This window comes from Scyliorhinus torazame, chromosome 4, assembly GCF_047496885.1.
Source record: "Scyliorhinus torazame isolate Kashiwa2021f chromosome 4, sScyTor2.1, whole genome shotgun sequence".
NCBI classification, from domain to species: Eukaryota; Metazoa; Chordata; class Chondrichthyes; order Carcharhiniformes; family Scyliorhinidae; genus Scyliorhinus; species Scyliorhinus torazame.
This window is the reverse complement of record NC_092710.1, coordinates 27,526,962-27,540,262: the sequence shown is the minus strand read 5'-3', so window position 1 is coordinate 27,540,262 and position 13,301 is coordinate 27,526,962. Positions and strand designations below refer to the sequence as shown.

Sequence of the window (13,301 nt, the reverse complement as noted above, 5' to 3'; positions counted from 1 at the left end):
GTACTGCGGGAGTGCTGCACTGTCAGAGGGTCAGTACTGAGGGAGTGCTGCACTGTCAGAGGGTCAGTGCTGAGGGTGTGCTGCACAGTCAGAGGGTCAGTACTGAGGGAGTGCTGCACTGTCAGAGGGTCAGTATTGAGGGAGAGCTGCTCTGTCAGAGGGTCAGTTCTGAGGGAGTGCTGCACTGTCAGAGGGTCAGTACTGAGGGAGTGCTGCACAGTCAGAGGTTCAGTACTGAGGGAGTGCTGCACTGTCAGAGGGTCAGTCCTGAGGGAGAGCTGCACTGTCAGAGGGTCAGTACTGAGGGAGTGGCGCACTGTCAGAGGGTGTGTACTGAGGGAGTGCTGCACTGTCAGAGGGTCAGTACTGAGGGAGTGCTGCACTGTCAGAGGGTCAGTACTCAGGGAGTGCTGCACTGTCAGAGGGTCAGTACTGAGGGAGTGCTGCACTGTCAGAGGGTCAGTACTGAGGGAGTGCTGCACTGTCAGAGGGTCAGTACTGAGGGAGTGCTGCACTGTCAGAGGGTCAGTACTGAGGGAGTGCTGCACTGTCAGATGGTCAGTACTGAGGGAGTGCTGCGCTGTCAGAGGGTCAGTACTGAGGGAGTGCTGCACTGTCAGAGGGTCAGTAATGAGGGAGAGCTGCACTGTCAGAGGGTCAGTACTGAGGGAGTGCTGCACTGTCAGTCGGTCAGTACCGAGTGAGGACTGCACTGTCAGAGGGTCAGTACTGAGGGAGTGCTGCACTGTCAGAGGTTCAGTTCTGAGGGAGTGCTGCACTGTCAGTTAGTCAGTACTGAGGGAGTGCTGCACTGTCAGAGGGTCATTACTGAGGGAGTGCTGCACTGTCAGAGGGTCAATTCTGAGGGAGTGCTGCTCTGTCAGTGGGTCAGTACCGAGTGAGGACTGCACTGTCAGAGGGTCAGTACTGAGGGAGTGCTGCACTGTCAGAGGGTCAGTACTGAGGGAGTGCTGCACTGTCAGAGGGTCAGTTCTGAGGGAGAGCTGCACTGTCAGAGGGTCAGTACTGAGGGAGTGCTGCACTGTCAGAGTGTCAGTACTGAGGGAGTGCTGCACTGTCAGAGGGTCAGTACTGAGGGAGAGCTGCACTGTCAGCGGGTCAGTACTGAGGGAGAGCTGCACTGTCAGAGGGTCAGTACTGAGGGAGTGCCGCACTGTCAGAGAGTCAGTACTGAGGGAGTGCTGCACTGTCAGAGGGTCAGTACTGAGGGAGAGCTGCACTGTCAGCGGGTCAGGACTGAGGGAGAGCTGCACTGTCAGAGGGACCGTACTGAGGGAGTGCTGCACAGTCAGAGGGTCAGTACTGAGGGAGTGCTGCACTGTCAGAGGGTCAGTACTGAGGGAGTGCTGCACTGTCAGAGGGTCAGTACTGTGGGAGTGCTGCACTGTCAGAGAGTCAGTACTGAGGGAGTGCTGCACTGTCAGAGGCTCAGTACTGAGGGAGTGCTGCACTGTCAGAGGGTCAGTACTGAGGGAGAGCTGCACTGTCAGAGGGACCGTACTGAGGGAGTGCTGCACTGTCAGACGGTCAGTACTGAGGGAGAGCTGCACTGTCAGAGGGACCGTACTGAGGGAGTGCTGCACTGTCAGAGGGTCAGTACTGAGGGAGTGCTGCAATGTCAGAGGGTCAGTACTGAGGGAGTGCTGCACTGTCAGAGGGTCAGTACTGAAGGAGTGCTGCACTGTCAGAGTGTCAGTACTGAGGGAATGCTGCACTGTCAGAGGGTCAGTACTGAGGGAGTGCCGCACTGTCAGAGGGTCAGTACTGAGCGAGTGCTGCACTGTCAGAGGGTCAGTACTGAGGGAGTGCCGCACTGTCAGAGGGTCAGTACTGAGGGAGTGCTGCACTGTCAGAGGGTCAGTACTGAGGGAGTGCCGCACTGTCAGAGGGTCAGTACTGAGGGAGAGCTGCACTGTCAGAGGGTCAGTACTGAGAGAGTGCCGCACTGTCAGAGGGTCAGTGCTGAGGGAGTGCTGCACTGTCAGAAGGTCAGTACTGAGGGAGTGCTGCACTGTCAGAGGTTCAGTTCTGAGGGAGTGCTGCACTGTCAGTTAGTCAGTACTGAGGGAGTGCTGCACTGTCAGAGGGTCATTACTGAGGGAGTGCTGCACTGTCAGAGGGTCAGTACTGAGGGAGTGCCGCACTGTCAGTTAGTCAGTACTGAGGGAGTGCTGCACTGTCAGAGGGTCAGTACTGAGGGAGTGCCGCACTGTCAGAGGGTCAGTACTGAGGGAGTGCTGCACTGTCAGAGGCTCAGTACTGAGGGAGTGCTGCACTGTCAGAGGGTCAGTACTGAGGGAGAGCTGCACTGTCAGAGGGTCAGTACTGAGGGAGAGCTGCACTGTCAGAGGCTCAGTACTGAGGGAGAGCTGCACTGTCAGAGGCTCAGTACTGAGGGAGTGCTGCACTGTCAGAGGGTCAGTACTGAGGGAGTGCTGCACTGTCAGAGGGTCAGTACTGAGGGAGAGCTGCACTGTCAGAGGGTCAGTACTGAGGGAGAGCTGCACTGTCAGAGGGTCAGTACTGAGGGAGAGCTGCACTGTCAGAGGGTCAGTACTGAGGGAGAGCTGCACTGTCAGAGGCTCAGTACTGAGGGAGTGCTGCATTGTCAGAGGGTCAGTACTGAGGGAGTGCTGCACTGTCAGAGGGTCAGTACTGAGGGAGTGCTGCACTGTCAGAGGGTCAGTACTGAGGGAGTGCTGTAGTCAGAGGGTCAGTACTGAGGGAGTGCTGCATTGTCAGAGGGTCAGTACTGAGGGAGAGCTGCACTGTCAGAGGCTCAGTACTGAGGGAGTGCTGCACTGTCAGAGGGTCAGTACTGAGGGAGTGCTGCACTGTCAGAGGGTCAGTACTGAGGAAGTGCTGTAGTCAGAGGGTCAGTACTGAGGGAATGCTGCACTGTCAGTGGGTCAGTACTGAGGGAGTGCTGTACTGTCAGAGGGTCAGTACTGAGGGAGTGCTGCACTGTCAGAGGGTCAATACTGAGGGAGTGCTGCACTGTCAGAGGGTCAGTACTGAGGGAGTGCTGCACTGTCAGAGGCTCAGTACTGAGGGAGTGCCGCACTGTCAGAGGGTCAGTACTGAGAGAGTGCCGCGCTGTCAGAGGGTCAGTGCTGAGGGAGTGCTGCACTGTCAGAGGGTCAGTACTGAGAGAGTGCCGCGCTGTCAGAGGGTCAGTATTGAGGGAGTGCTGCACTGTCAGAGGGTCAGTACTGAGGGAGTGCTAAACTGTCAGAGGGTCAGTACTGAGGGAGTGCCGCACTGTCAGAGGGTCAGTACTGAGGGAGAGCTGCAGTGTCAGAGGGTCAGTACTGAGGGAGTGCTGCACTGTCAGAGGGTCAGTACTGCGGGAGTGCTGCACTGTCAGAGGGTCAGTACTGAGGGAGTGCTGCACTGTCAGAGGGTCAGTGCTGAGGGTGTGCTGCACAGTCAGAGGGTCAGTACTGAGGGAGTGCTGCACTGTCAGAGGGTCAGTATTGAGGGAGAGCTGCTCTGTCAGAGGGTCAGTTCTGAGGGAGTGCTGCACTGTCAGAGGGTCAGTACTGAGGGAGTGCTGCACAGTCAGAGGTTCAGTACTGAGGGAGTGCTGCACTGTCAGAGGGTCAGTCCTGAGGGAGAGCTGCACTGTCAGAGGGTCAGTACTGAGGGAGTGGCGCACTGTCAGAGGGTGTGTACTGAGGGAGTGCTGCACTGTCAGAGGGTCAGTACTGAGGGAGTGCTGCACTGTCAGAGGGTCAGTACTCAGGGAGTGCTGCACTGTCAGAGGGTCAGTACTGAGGGAGTGCTGCACTGTCAGAGGGTCAGTACTGAGGGTGTGCTGCACTGTCAGAGGGTCAGTACTGAGGGAGTGCTGCACTGTCAGAGGGTCAGTACTGAGGGAGTGCTGCACTGTCAGATGGTCAGTACTGAGGGAGTGCTGCGCTGTCAGAGGGTCAGTACTGAGGGAGTGCTGCACTGTCAGAGGGTCAGTAATGAGGGAGAGCTGCACTGTCAGAGGGTCAGTACTGAGGGAGAGCCGCACTGTCAGAGAGTCAGTAATGAGGGAGAGCTGCACTGTCAGAGGGTCTGTACTGAGGGAGTGCTGCACTGTCAGTCGGTCAGTACTGAGGGAGTGCTGCACTGTCAGAGGGTCAGTACTGAGGGAGTGCTGCACTGTCAGAGGTTCAGTTCTGAGGGAGTGCTGCACTGTCAGTTAGTCAGTACTGAGGGAGTGCTGCACTGTCAGAGGGTCATTACTGAGGGAGTGCTGCACTGTCAGAGGGTCAATTCTGAGGGAGTGCTGCTCTGTCAGTGGGTCAGTACCGAGTGAGGACTGCACTGTCAGAGGGTCAGTACTGAGGGAGTGCTGCACTGTCAGAGGGTCAGTACTGAGGGAGTGCTGCACTGTCAGAGGGTCAGTTCTGAGGGAGAGCTGCACTGTCAGAGGGTCAGTACTGAGGGAGTGCTGCACTGTCAGAGTGTCAGTACTGAGGGAGTGCTGCACTGTCAGAGGGTCAGTACTGAGGGAGAGCTGCACTGTCAGCGGGTCAGTACTGAGGGAGAGCTGCACTGTCAGAGGGTCAGTACTGAGGGAGTGCCGCACTGTCAGAGAGTCAGTACTGAGGGAGTGCTGCACTGTCAGAGGGTCAGTACTGAGGGAGAGCTGCACTGTCAGCGGGTCAGGACTGAGGGAGAGCTGCACTGTCAGAGGGACCGTACTGAGGGAGTGCTGCACTGTCAGAGGGTCAGTACTGAGGGAGTGCTGCACTGTCAGAGGGTCAGTACTGAGGGAGTGCTGCACTGTCAGAGGGTCAGTACTGAGGGAGTGCTGCACTGTCAGAGGGTCAGTAATGAGGGAGAGCTGCACTGTCAGAGGGTCAGTACTGAGGGAGTGCTGCACTGTCAGTCGGTCAGTACCGAGTGAGGACTGCACTGTCAGAGGGTCAGTACTGAGGGAGTGCTGCACTGTCAGAGGTTCAGTTCTGAGGGAGTGCTGCACTGTCAGTTAGTCAGTACTGAGGGAGTGCTGCACTGTCAGAGGGTCATTACTGAGGGAGTGCTGCACTGTCAGAGGGTCAATTCTGAGGGAGTGCTGCTCTGTCAGTGGGTCAGTACCGAGTGAGGACTGCACTGTCAGAGGGTCAGTACTGAGGGAGTGCTGCACTGTCAGAGGGTCAGTACTGAGGGAGTGCTGCACTGTCAGAGGGTCAGTTCTGAGGGAGAGCTGCACTGTCAGAGGGTCAGTACTGAGGGAGTGCTGCACTGTCAGAGTGTCAGTACTGAGGGAGTGCTGCACTGTCAGAGGGTCAGTACTGAGGGAGAGCTGCACTGTCAGCGGGTCAGTACTGAGGGAGAGCTGCACTGTCAGAGGGTCAGTACTGAGGGAGTGCCGCACTGTCAGAGAGTCAGTACTGAGGGAGTGCTGCACTGTCAGAGGGTCAGTACTGAGGGAGAGCTGCACTGTCAGCGGGTCAGGACTGAGGGAGAGCTGCACTGTCAGAGGGACCGTACTGAGGGAGTGCTGCACTGTCAGAGGGTCAGTACTGAGGGAGTGCTGCACTGTCAGAGGGTCAGTACTGAGGGAGTGCTGCACTGTCAGAGGGTCAGTACTGTGGGAGTGCTGCACTGTCAGAGAGTCAGTACTGAGGGAGTGCTGCACTGTCAGAGGCTCAGTACTGAGGGAGTGCTGCACTGTCAGAGGGTCAGTACTGAGGGAGAGCTGCACTGTCAGAGGGACCGTACTGAGGGAGTGCTGCACTGTCAGACGGTCAGTACTGAGGGAGAGCTGCACTGTCAGAGGGACCGTACTGAGGGAGTGCTGCACTGTCAGAGGGTCAGTACTGAGGGAGTGCTGCAATGTCAGAGGGTCAGTACTGAGGGAGTGCTGCACTGTCAGAGGGTCAGTACTGAAGGAGTGCTGCACTGTCAGAGTGTCAGTACTGAGGGAATGCTGCACTGTCAGAGGGTCAGTACTGAGGGAGTGCCGCACTGTCAGAGGGTCAGTACTGAGCGAGTGCTGCACTGTCAGAGGGTCAGTACTGAGGGAGTGCCGCACTGTCAGAGGGTCAGTACTGAGGGAGTGCTGCACTGTCAGAGGGTCAGTACTGAGGGAGTGCCGCACTGTCAGAGGGTCAGTACTGAGGGAGAGCTGCACTGTCAGAGGGTCAGTACTGAGAGAGTGCCGCACTGTCAGAGGGTCAGTGCTGAGGGAGTGCTGCACTGTCAGAAGGTCAGTACGGAGGGAGTGCTGCACTGTCAGAGGTTCAGTTCTGAGGGAGTGCTGCACTGTCAGTTAGTCAGTACTGAGGGAGTGCTGCACTGTCAGAGGGTCATTACTGAGGGAGTGCTGCACTGTCAGAGGGTCAGTACTGAGGGAGTGCCGCACTGTCAGAGGGTCAGTACTGAGGGAGTGCTGCACTGTCAGAGGCTCAGTACTGAGGGAGTGCTGCACTGTCAGAGGGTCAGTACTGAGGGAGTGCTGCACTGTCAGAGGGTCAGTACTGAGGGAGAGCTGCACTGTCAGAGGGTCAGTACTGAGGGAGAGCTGCACTGTCAGAGGCTCAGTACTGAGGGAGTGCAGCACTGTCAGAGGGTCAGTACTGAGGGAGTGCTGCACTGTCACAGGGTCAGTACTGAGGGAGTGCTGCACTGTCAGAGGCTCAGTACTGAGGGAGCGCCGCGCTGTCAGAGGGTCAGTACTGAGGGAGTGCCGCGCTGTCAGAGGGTCAGTATTGAGGGAGTGCTGCACTGTCAGAGGGTCAGTACTGAGGGAGTGCTACACTGTCAGAGGGTCAGTACTGAGGGAGTGCCGCACTGTCAGAGGGTCAGTCCTGAGGGAGAGCTGCACTGTCAGAGGGTCAGTACTGAGGGAGTGCCGCACTGTCAGAGGGTGTGTACTGAGGGAGTGCTGCACTGTCAGAGGGTCAGTACTGAGGGAGTGCTGCACTGTCAGAGGGTCAGTACTGAGGGAGTGCTGTACTGTCAGAGGGTCAGTCCTGAGGGAGAGCTGCACTGTCAGAGGGTCAGTACTGAGGGAGTGCCGCACTGTCAGAGGGTGTGTACTGAGGGAGTGCTGCACTGTCAGAGGGTCAGTACTGAGGGAGTGCTGCACTGTCAGAGGGTCAGTACTCAGGGAGTGCTGCACTGTCAGAGGGTCAGTACTGAGGGAGTGCTGCACTGTCAGAGGGTCTGTACTGAGGGAGTGCTGCACTGTCAGAGGGTCAGTACTGAGGGAGTGCTGCACTGTCAGAGGGTCAGTACTGAGGGAGTGCTGCACTGTCAGAGGGTCAGTACTGAGGGAGTACTGCACTGTCAGAGGGTCAGTACTGAGGGAGTGCTGCACTGTCAGATGGTCAGTACTGAGGGAGTGCTGCGCTGTCAGTGGGTCAGTACCGAGTGAGGACTGCACTGTCAGAGGGTCAGTACTGAGGGAGTGCTGCACTGTCAGAGGTTCAGTTCTGAGGGAGTGCTGCACTGTCAGTTAGTCAGTACTGAGGGAGTGCTGCACTGTCAGAGGGTCAGTACTGAGGGAGTGCCGCACTGTCAGAGGGTCAGTTCTGAGGGAGTGCTGCACTGTCAGTTAGTCAGTACTGAGGGAGTGCTGCACTGTCAGAGGGTCAGTACTGAGGGAGTGCCGCACTGTCAGAGGGTCAGTGCTGAGGGAGTGCTACACTGTCAGAGGCTCAGTACTGAGGGAGTGCTGCACTGTCAGAGGGTCAGTACTGAGGGAGTGCTGCACTGTCAGAGGGTCAGTACTGAGGGAGAGCTGCACTGTCAGAGTGTCAGTACTGAGGGAGAGCTGCACTGTCAGAGGCTCAGTACTGAGGGAGAGCTGCACTGTCAGAGGCTCAGTACTGAGGGAGTGCTGCACTGTCAGAGGGTCAGTACTGAGGGAGTGCTGCACTGTCAGAGGGTCAGTACTGAGGGAGAGCTGCACTGTCAGAGGGTCAGTACTGAGGGAGAGCTGCACTGTCAGAGGCTCAGTACTGAGGGAGTGCAGCACTGTCAGAGGGTCAGTACTGAGGGAGTGCTGCACTGTCACAGGGTCAGTACTGAGGGAGTGCTGCACTGTCAGAGGGTCAGTACTGAGGGAGAGCTGCACTGTCAGAGGGTCAGTACTGAGGGAGAGCTGCACTGTCAGAGGCTCAGTACTGAGGGAGTGCTGCACTGTCAGAGGGTCAGTACTGAGGGAGTGCTGCACTGTCAGAGGGTCAGTACTGAGGGAGTGCTGTAGTCAGAGGGTCAGTACTGAGGGAGTGCTGCATTGTCAGAGGGTCAGTACTGAGGGAGTGCTGCATTGTCAGAGGGTCAGTACTGAGGGAGTGCTGCACTGTCAGAGGGTCAGTACTGAGGGAGTGCTGCACTGTCAGAGGGTCAGTACTGAGGGAGTGCTGCACTGTCAGAGGGTCAGTACTGGGGGAGTGCTGCATTGTCAGAGGGTCAGTACTGAGGGAGTGCTGCATTGTCAGAGGGTCAGTACTGAGGGAGTGCTGCACTGTCAGAGGGTCAGTACTGAGGGAGTGCTGCACTGTCAGAGGGTCAGTACTGAGGGAGTGCTGTAGTCAGAGGATCAGTACTGAGGGAATGCTGCACTGTCAGTGGGTCAGTACTGAGGGAGTGCTGCACTGTCAGAGGGTCAGTACTGAGGGAGTGCTGCACTGTCAGAGGGTCAGTACTGAGGGAGTGCTGCACTGTCAGAGGCTCAGTACTGAGGGAGCGCCGCACTGTCAGAGGGTCAGTACTGAGAGAGTGCCGCGCTGTCAGAGGGTCAGTGCTGAGGGAGTGCTGCACTGTCAGAGGGTCAGTACTGAGAGAGTGCCGCGCTGTCAGAGGGTCAGTATTGAGGGAGTGCTGCACTGTCAGAGGGTCAGTACTGAGGGAGTGCTAAACTGTCAGAGGGTCAGTACTGAGGGAGTGCCGCACTGTCAGAGGGTCAGTACTGAGGGAGAGCTGCAGTGTCAGAGGGTCAGTACTGAGGGAGTGCTGCACTGTCAGAGGGTCAGTACTGCGGGAGTGCTGCACTGTCAGAGGGTCAGTACTGAGGGAGTGCTGCACTGTCAGAGGGTCAGTGCTGAGGGTGTGCTGCACAGTCAGAGGGTCAGTACTGAGGGAGTGCTGCACTGTCAGAGGGTCAGTATTGAGGGAGAGCTGCTCTGTCAGAGGGTCAGTACTGAGGGAGTGCTGCACTGTCAGAGGGTCAGTACTGAGGGAGTGCTGCACAGTCAGAGGGTCAGTACTGAGGGAGTGCTGCACTGTCAGAGGGTCAGTCCTGAGGGAGAGCTGCACTGTCAGAGGGTCAGTACTGAGGGAGTGGCGCACTGTCAGAGGGTGTGTACTGAGGGAGTGCTGCACTGTCAGAGGGTCAGTACTGAGGGAGTGCTGCACTGTCAGAGGGTCAGTACTCAGGGAGTGCTGCACTGTCAGAGGGTCAGTACTGAGGGAGTGCTGCACTGTCAGAGGGTCAGTACTGAGGGAGTGCTGCACTGTCAGAGGGTCAGTACTGAGGGAGTGCTGCACTGTCAGAGGGTCAGTACTGAGGGAGTGCTGCACTGTCAGATGGTCAGTATTGAGGGAGTGCTGCGCTGTCAGAGGGTCAGTACTGAGGGAGTGCTGCACTGTCAGAGGGTCAGTACTGAGGGAGTGCTGCACTGTCAGAGGGTCAGTACTGAGGGAGTGCTGCACTGTCAGAGGGTCAGTACTGAGGGAGTGCTGCACTGTCAGATGGTCAGTACTGAGGGAGTGCTGCGCTGTCAGAGGGTCAGTACTGAGGGAGTGCTGCACTGTCAGAGGGTCAGTAATGAGGGAGTGCTGCACTGTCAGTGGGTCAGTACCGAGTCAGGACTGCACTGTCAGAGGGTCAGTACTGAGGGAGTGCTGCACTGTCAGAGGTTCAGTTCTGAGGGAGTGCTGCACTGTCAGTTAGTCAGTACTGAGGGAGTGCTGCACTGTCAGAGGGTCATTACTGAGGGAGTGCTGCTCTGTCAGTGGGTCAGTACCGAGTGAGGACTGCACTGTCAGAGGGTCAGTACTGAGGGAGTGCTGCACTGTCAGAGGTTCAGTTCTGAGGGAGTGCTGCACTGTCAGTTAGTCAGTACTGAGGGAGTGCTGCACTGTCAGAGGGTCAGTTCTGAGGGAGTGCTGCTCTGTCAGTGGGTCAGTACCGAGTGAGGACTGCACTGTCAGAGGGTCAGTACTGAGGGAGTGCTGCACTGTCAGAGGGTCAGTACTGAGGGAGTGCTGCACTGTCAGAGGGTCAGTTCTGAGGGACAGCTGCACTGTCAGAGGGTCAGTACTGAGGGAGTGCTGCACTGTCAGAGTGTCAGTACTGAGGGAGTGCTGCACTGTCAGAGGGTCAGTACTGAGGGAGAGCTGCACTGTCAGCGGGTCAGTACTGAGGGAGAGCTGCACTGTCAGAGGGTCAGTACTGAGGGAGTGCCGCACTGTCAGAGAGTCAGTACTGAGGGAGTGCTGCACTGTCAGAGGGTCAGTACTGAGGGAGAGCTGCACTGTCAGCGGGTCAGGACTGAGGGAGAGCTGCACTGTCAGAGGGACCGTACTGAGGGAGTGCTGCACTGTCAGAGGGTCAGTACTGAGGGAGTGCTGCACTGTCAGAGGGTCAGTACTGAGGGAGTGCTGCACTGTCAGAGGGTCAGTACTGTGGGAGTGCTGCACTGTCAGAGGGTTAATACTGAGGGAGTGCTGCACTGTCAGAGGGTCAGTACTGAGGGAGTGCTGCACTGTCAGAGGGTCAGTACTGAGGGAGTGCTGCACTGTCAGAGGGTCAGTACTGAGGGAGAGCTGCACTGTCAGAGGGACCGTACTGAGGGAGTGCTGCACTGTCAGAGGGTCAGTACTGAGGGAGAGCTGCACTGTCAGAGGGACCGTACTGAGGGAGTGCTGCACTGTCAGAGGGTCAGTACTGAGGGAGTGCTGCAATGTCAGAGGGTCAGTACTGAGGGAGTGCTGCACTGTCAGAGGGTCAGTACTGAAGGAGTGCTGCACTGTCAGAGTGTCAGTACTGAGGGAATGCTGCACTGTCAGAGGGTCAGTACTGAGGGAGTGCCGCACTGTCAGAGGGTCAGTACTGAGCGAGTGCTGCACTGTCAGAGGGTCAGTACTGAGGGAGTGCCGCACTGTCAGAGGGTCAGTACTGAGGGAGTGCTGCACTGTCAGAGGGTCAGTACTGAGGGAGTGCCGCACTGTCAGAGGGTCAGTACTGAGGGAGAGCTGCACTGTCAGAGGGTCAGTACTGAGAGAGTGCCGCACTGTCAGAGGGTCAGTGCTGAGGGAGTGCTGCACTGTCAGAAGGTCAGTACTGAGGGAGTGCTGCACTGTCAAATGGTCAGTACTGAGGGAGCGCTGCACGGTCAGAGGGTCAGTACTGAGGGAGTGCTGCACTGTCAGAGGGTCAGTACTGAGGGAGTGCTGCACTGTCAGAGGGTCAATACTGAGGGAGTGCCGCACTGTCAGAGGGTCAGTACTGAGGGAGTGCCGCACTGTCAGAGGGTCAGTACTGAGGGAGTGCTGCACTGTCGTAGTGTCAGTACTGAGGGAGTGCTGCACTGTCAGAGGGTCAGTACTGAGGGAGTGCTGCACTGTCAGAGGGTCAGTACTGAGGGAGTGCCGCACTGTCAGGGGGTCAGTACTGAGGGAGTGCCGCACTGTCAGAGTGTCAGTACTGAGGGAGTGCTGCACTGTCAGAGGGTCAGTACTGAGGGAGTGCTGCACTGTCAGAGGGTCAGTGCTGAGGGAGTGCTGCACTGTCAGAAGGTCAGAACTGAGGGAGTACTGCACTGTCAGAGGATCAGTACTGAGGGAGTGCTGCACTGTCAGAGAGTCAGTACTGAGGGAGTGCTGCACTGTCAGAGGGTCAATACTGAGGGAGTGCCGCACTGTCAGATGGTCAGTACTGAGGGAGTGCCGCACTGTCAGAGGGTCAGTACTGAGGGAGTGCTGCACTGTCGTAGGGTCAGTACTGAGGGAGTGCTGCACTGTCAGAGAGTCAGTACTGAGGGAGTGCTGCACTGTCAGGGTCAGTACTGAGGGAGTGCTGTACTGTCAGAGTGTCAGTACTGAGGGAGAGCTGCACTGTCAGAGAGTCAGTACTGAGGGAGTGCTGCACTGTCAGAGGGTCAGTACTGAGGGAGAGCTGCACTGTCAGCGGGTCAGGACTGAGGGAGAGCTGCACTGTCAGAGGGACCGTACTGAGGGAGTGCTGCACTGTCAGAGGGTCAGTACTGAGGGAGTGCTGCACTGTCAGAGGGTCAGTACTGAGGGAGTGCTGCACTGTCAGAGGGTCAGTACTGTGGGAGTGCTGCACTGTCAGAGGGTTAATACTGAGGGAGTGCTGCACTGTCAGAGGGTCAGTACTGAGGGAGTGCTGCACTGTCAGAGGGTCAGTACTGAGGGAGTGCTGCACTGTCAGAGGGTCAGTACTGAGGGAGAGCTGCACTGTCAGAGGGACCGTACTGAGGGAGTGCTGCACTGTCAGAGGGTCAGTACTGAGGGAGAGCTGCACTGTCAGAGGGACCGTACTGAGGGAGTGCTGCACTGTCAGAGGGTCAGTACTGAGGGAGTGCTGCAATGTCAGAGGGTCAGTACTGAGGGAGTGCTGCACTGTCAGAGGGTCAGTACTGAAGGAGTGCTGCACTGTCAGAGTGTCAGTACTGAGGGAATGCTGCACTGTCAGAGGGTCAGTACTGAGGGAGTGCCGCACTGTCAGAGGGTCAGTACTGAGCGAGTGCTGCACTGTCAGAGGGTCAGTACTGAGGGAGTGCCGCACTGTCAGAGGGTCAGTACTGAGGGAGTGCTGCACTGTCAGAGGGTCAGTACTGAGGGAGTGCCGCACTGTCAGAGGGTCAGTACTGAGGGAGAGCTGCACTGTCAGAGGGTCAGTACTGAGAGAGTGCCGCACTGTCAGAGGGTCAGTGCTGAGGGAGTGCTGCACTGTCAGAAGGTCAGTACTGAGGGAGTGCTGCACTGTCAAATGGTCAGTACTGAGGGAGCGCTGCACGGTCAGAGGGTCAGTACTGAGGGAGTGCTGCACTGTCAGAGGGTCAGTACTGAGGGAGTGCTGCACTGTCAGAGGGTCAATACTGAGGGAGTGCCGCACTGTCAGAGGGTCAGTACTGAGGGAGTGCCGCACTGTCAGAGGGTCAGTACTGAGGGAGTGCTGCACTGTCGTAGTGTCAGTACTGAGGGAGTGCTGCACTGTCAGAGGGTCAGTACTTAGGGAGTGCTGCACTGTCAGAGGGTCAGTACTGAGGGAGTGCCGCACTGTCAGGGGGTCAGTACTGAGGGAG

The 13,301-nt window shown here is 57.4% G+C and overlaps 1 protein-coding gene across 1 annotated transcript in view; it reads right to left on the bottom strand.

Annotated features, from left to right (window-relative positions):
* LOC140411300 (uncharacterized) overlaps positions 1-13,301 on the bottom strand; it is a 432,312-nt gene that overhangs the window by 84,812 nt on the left and 334,199 nt on the right. The gene's annotated exons all lie outside the window — the stretch shown is intronic.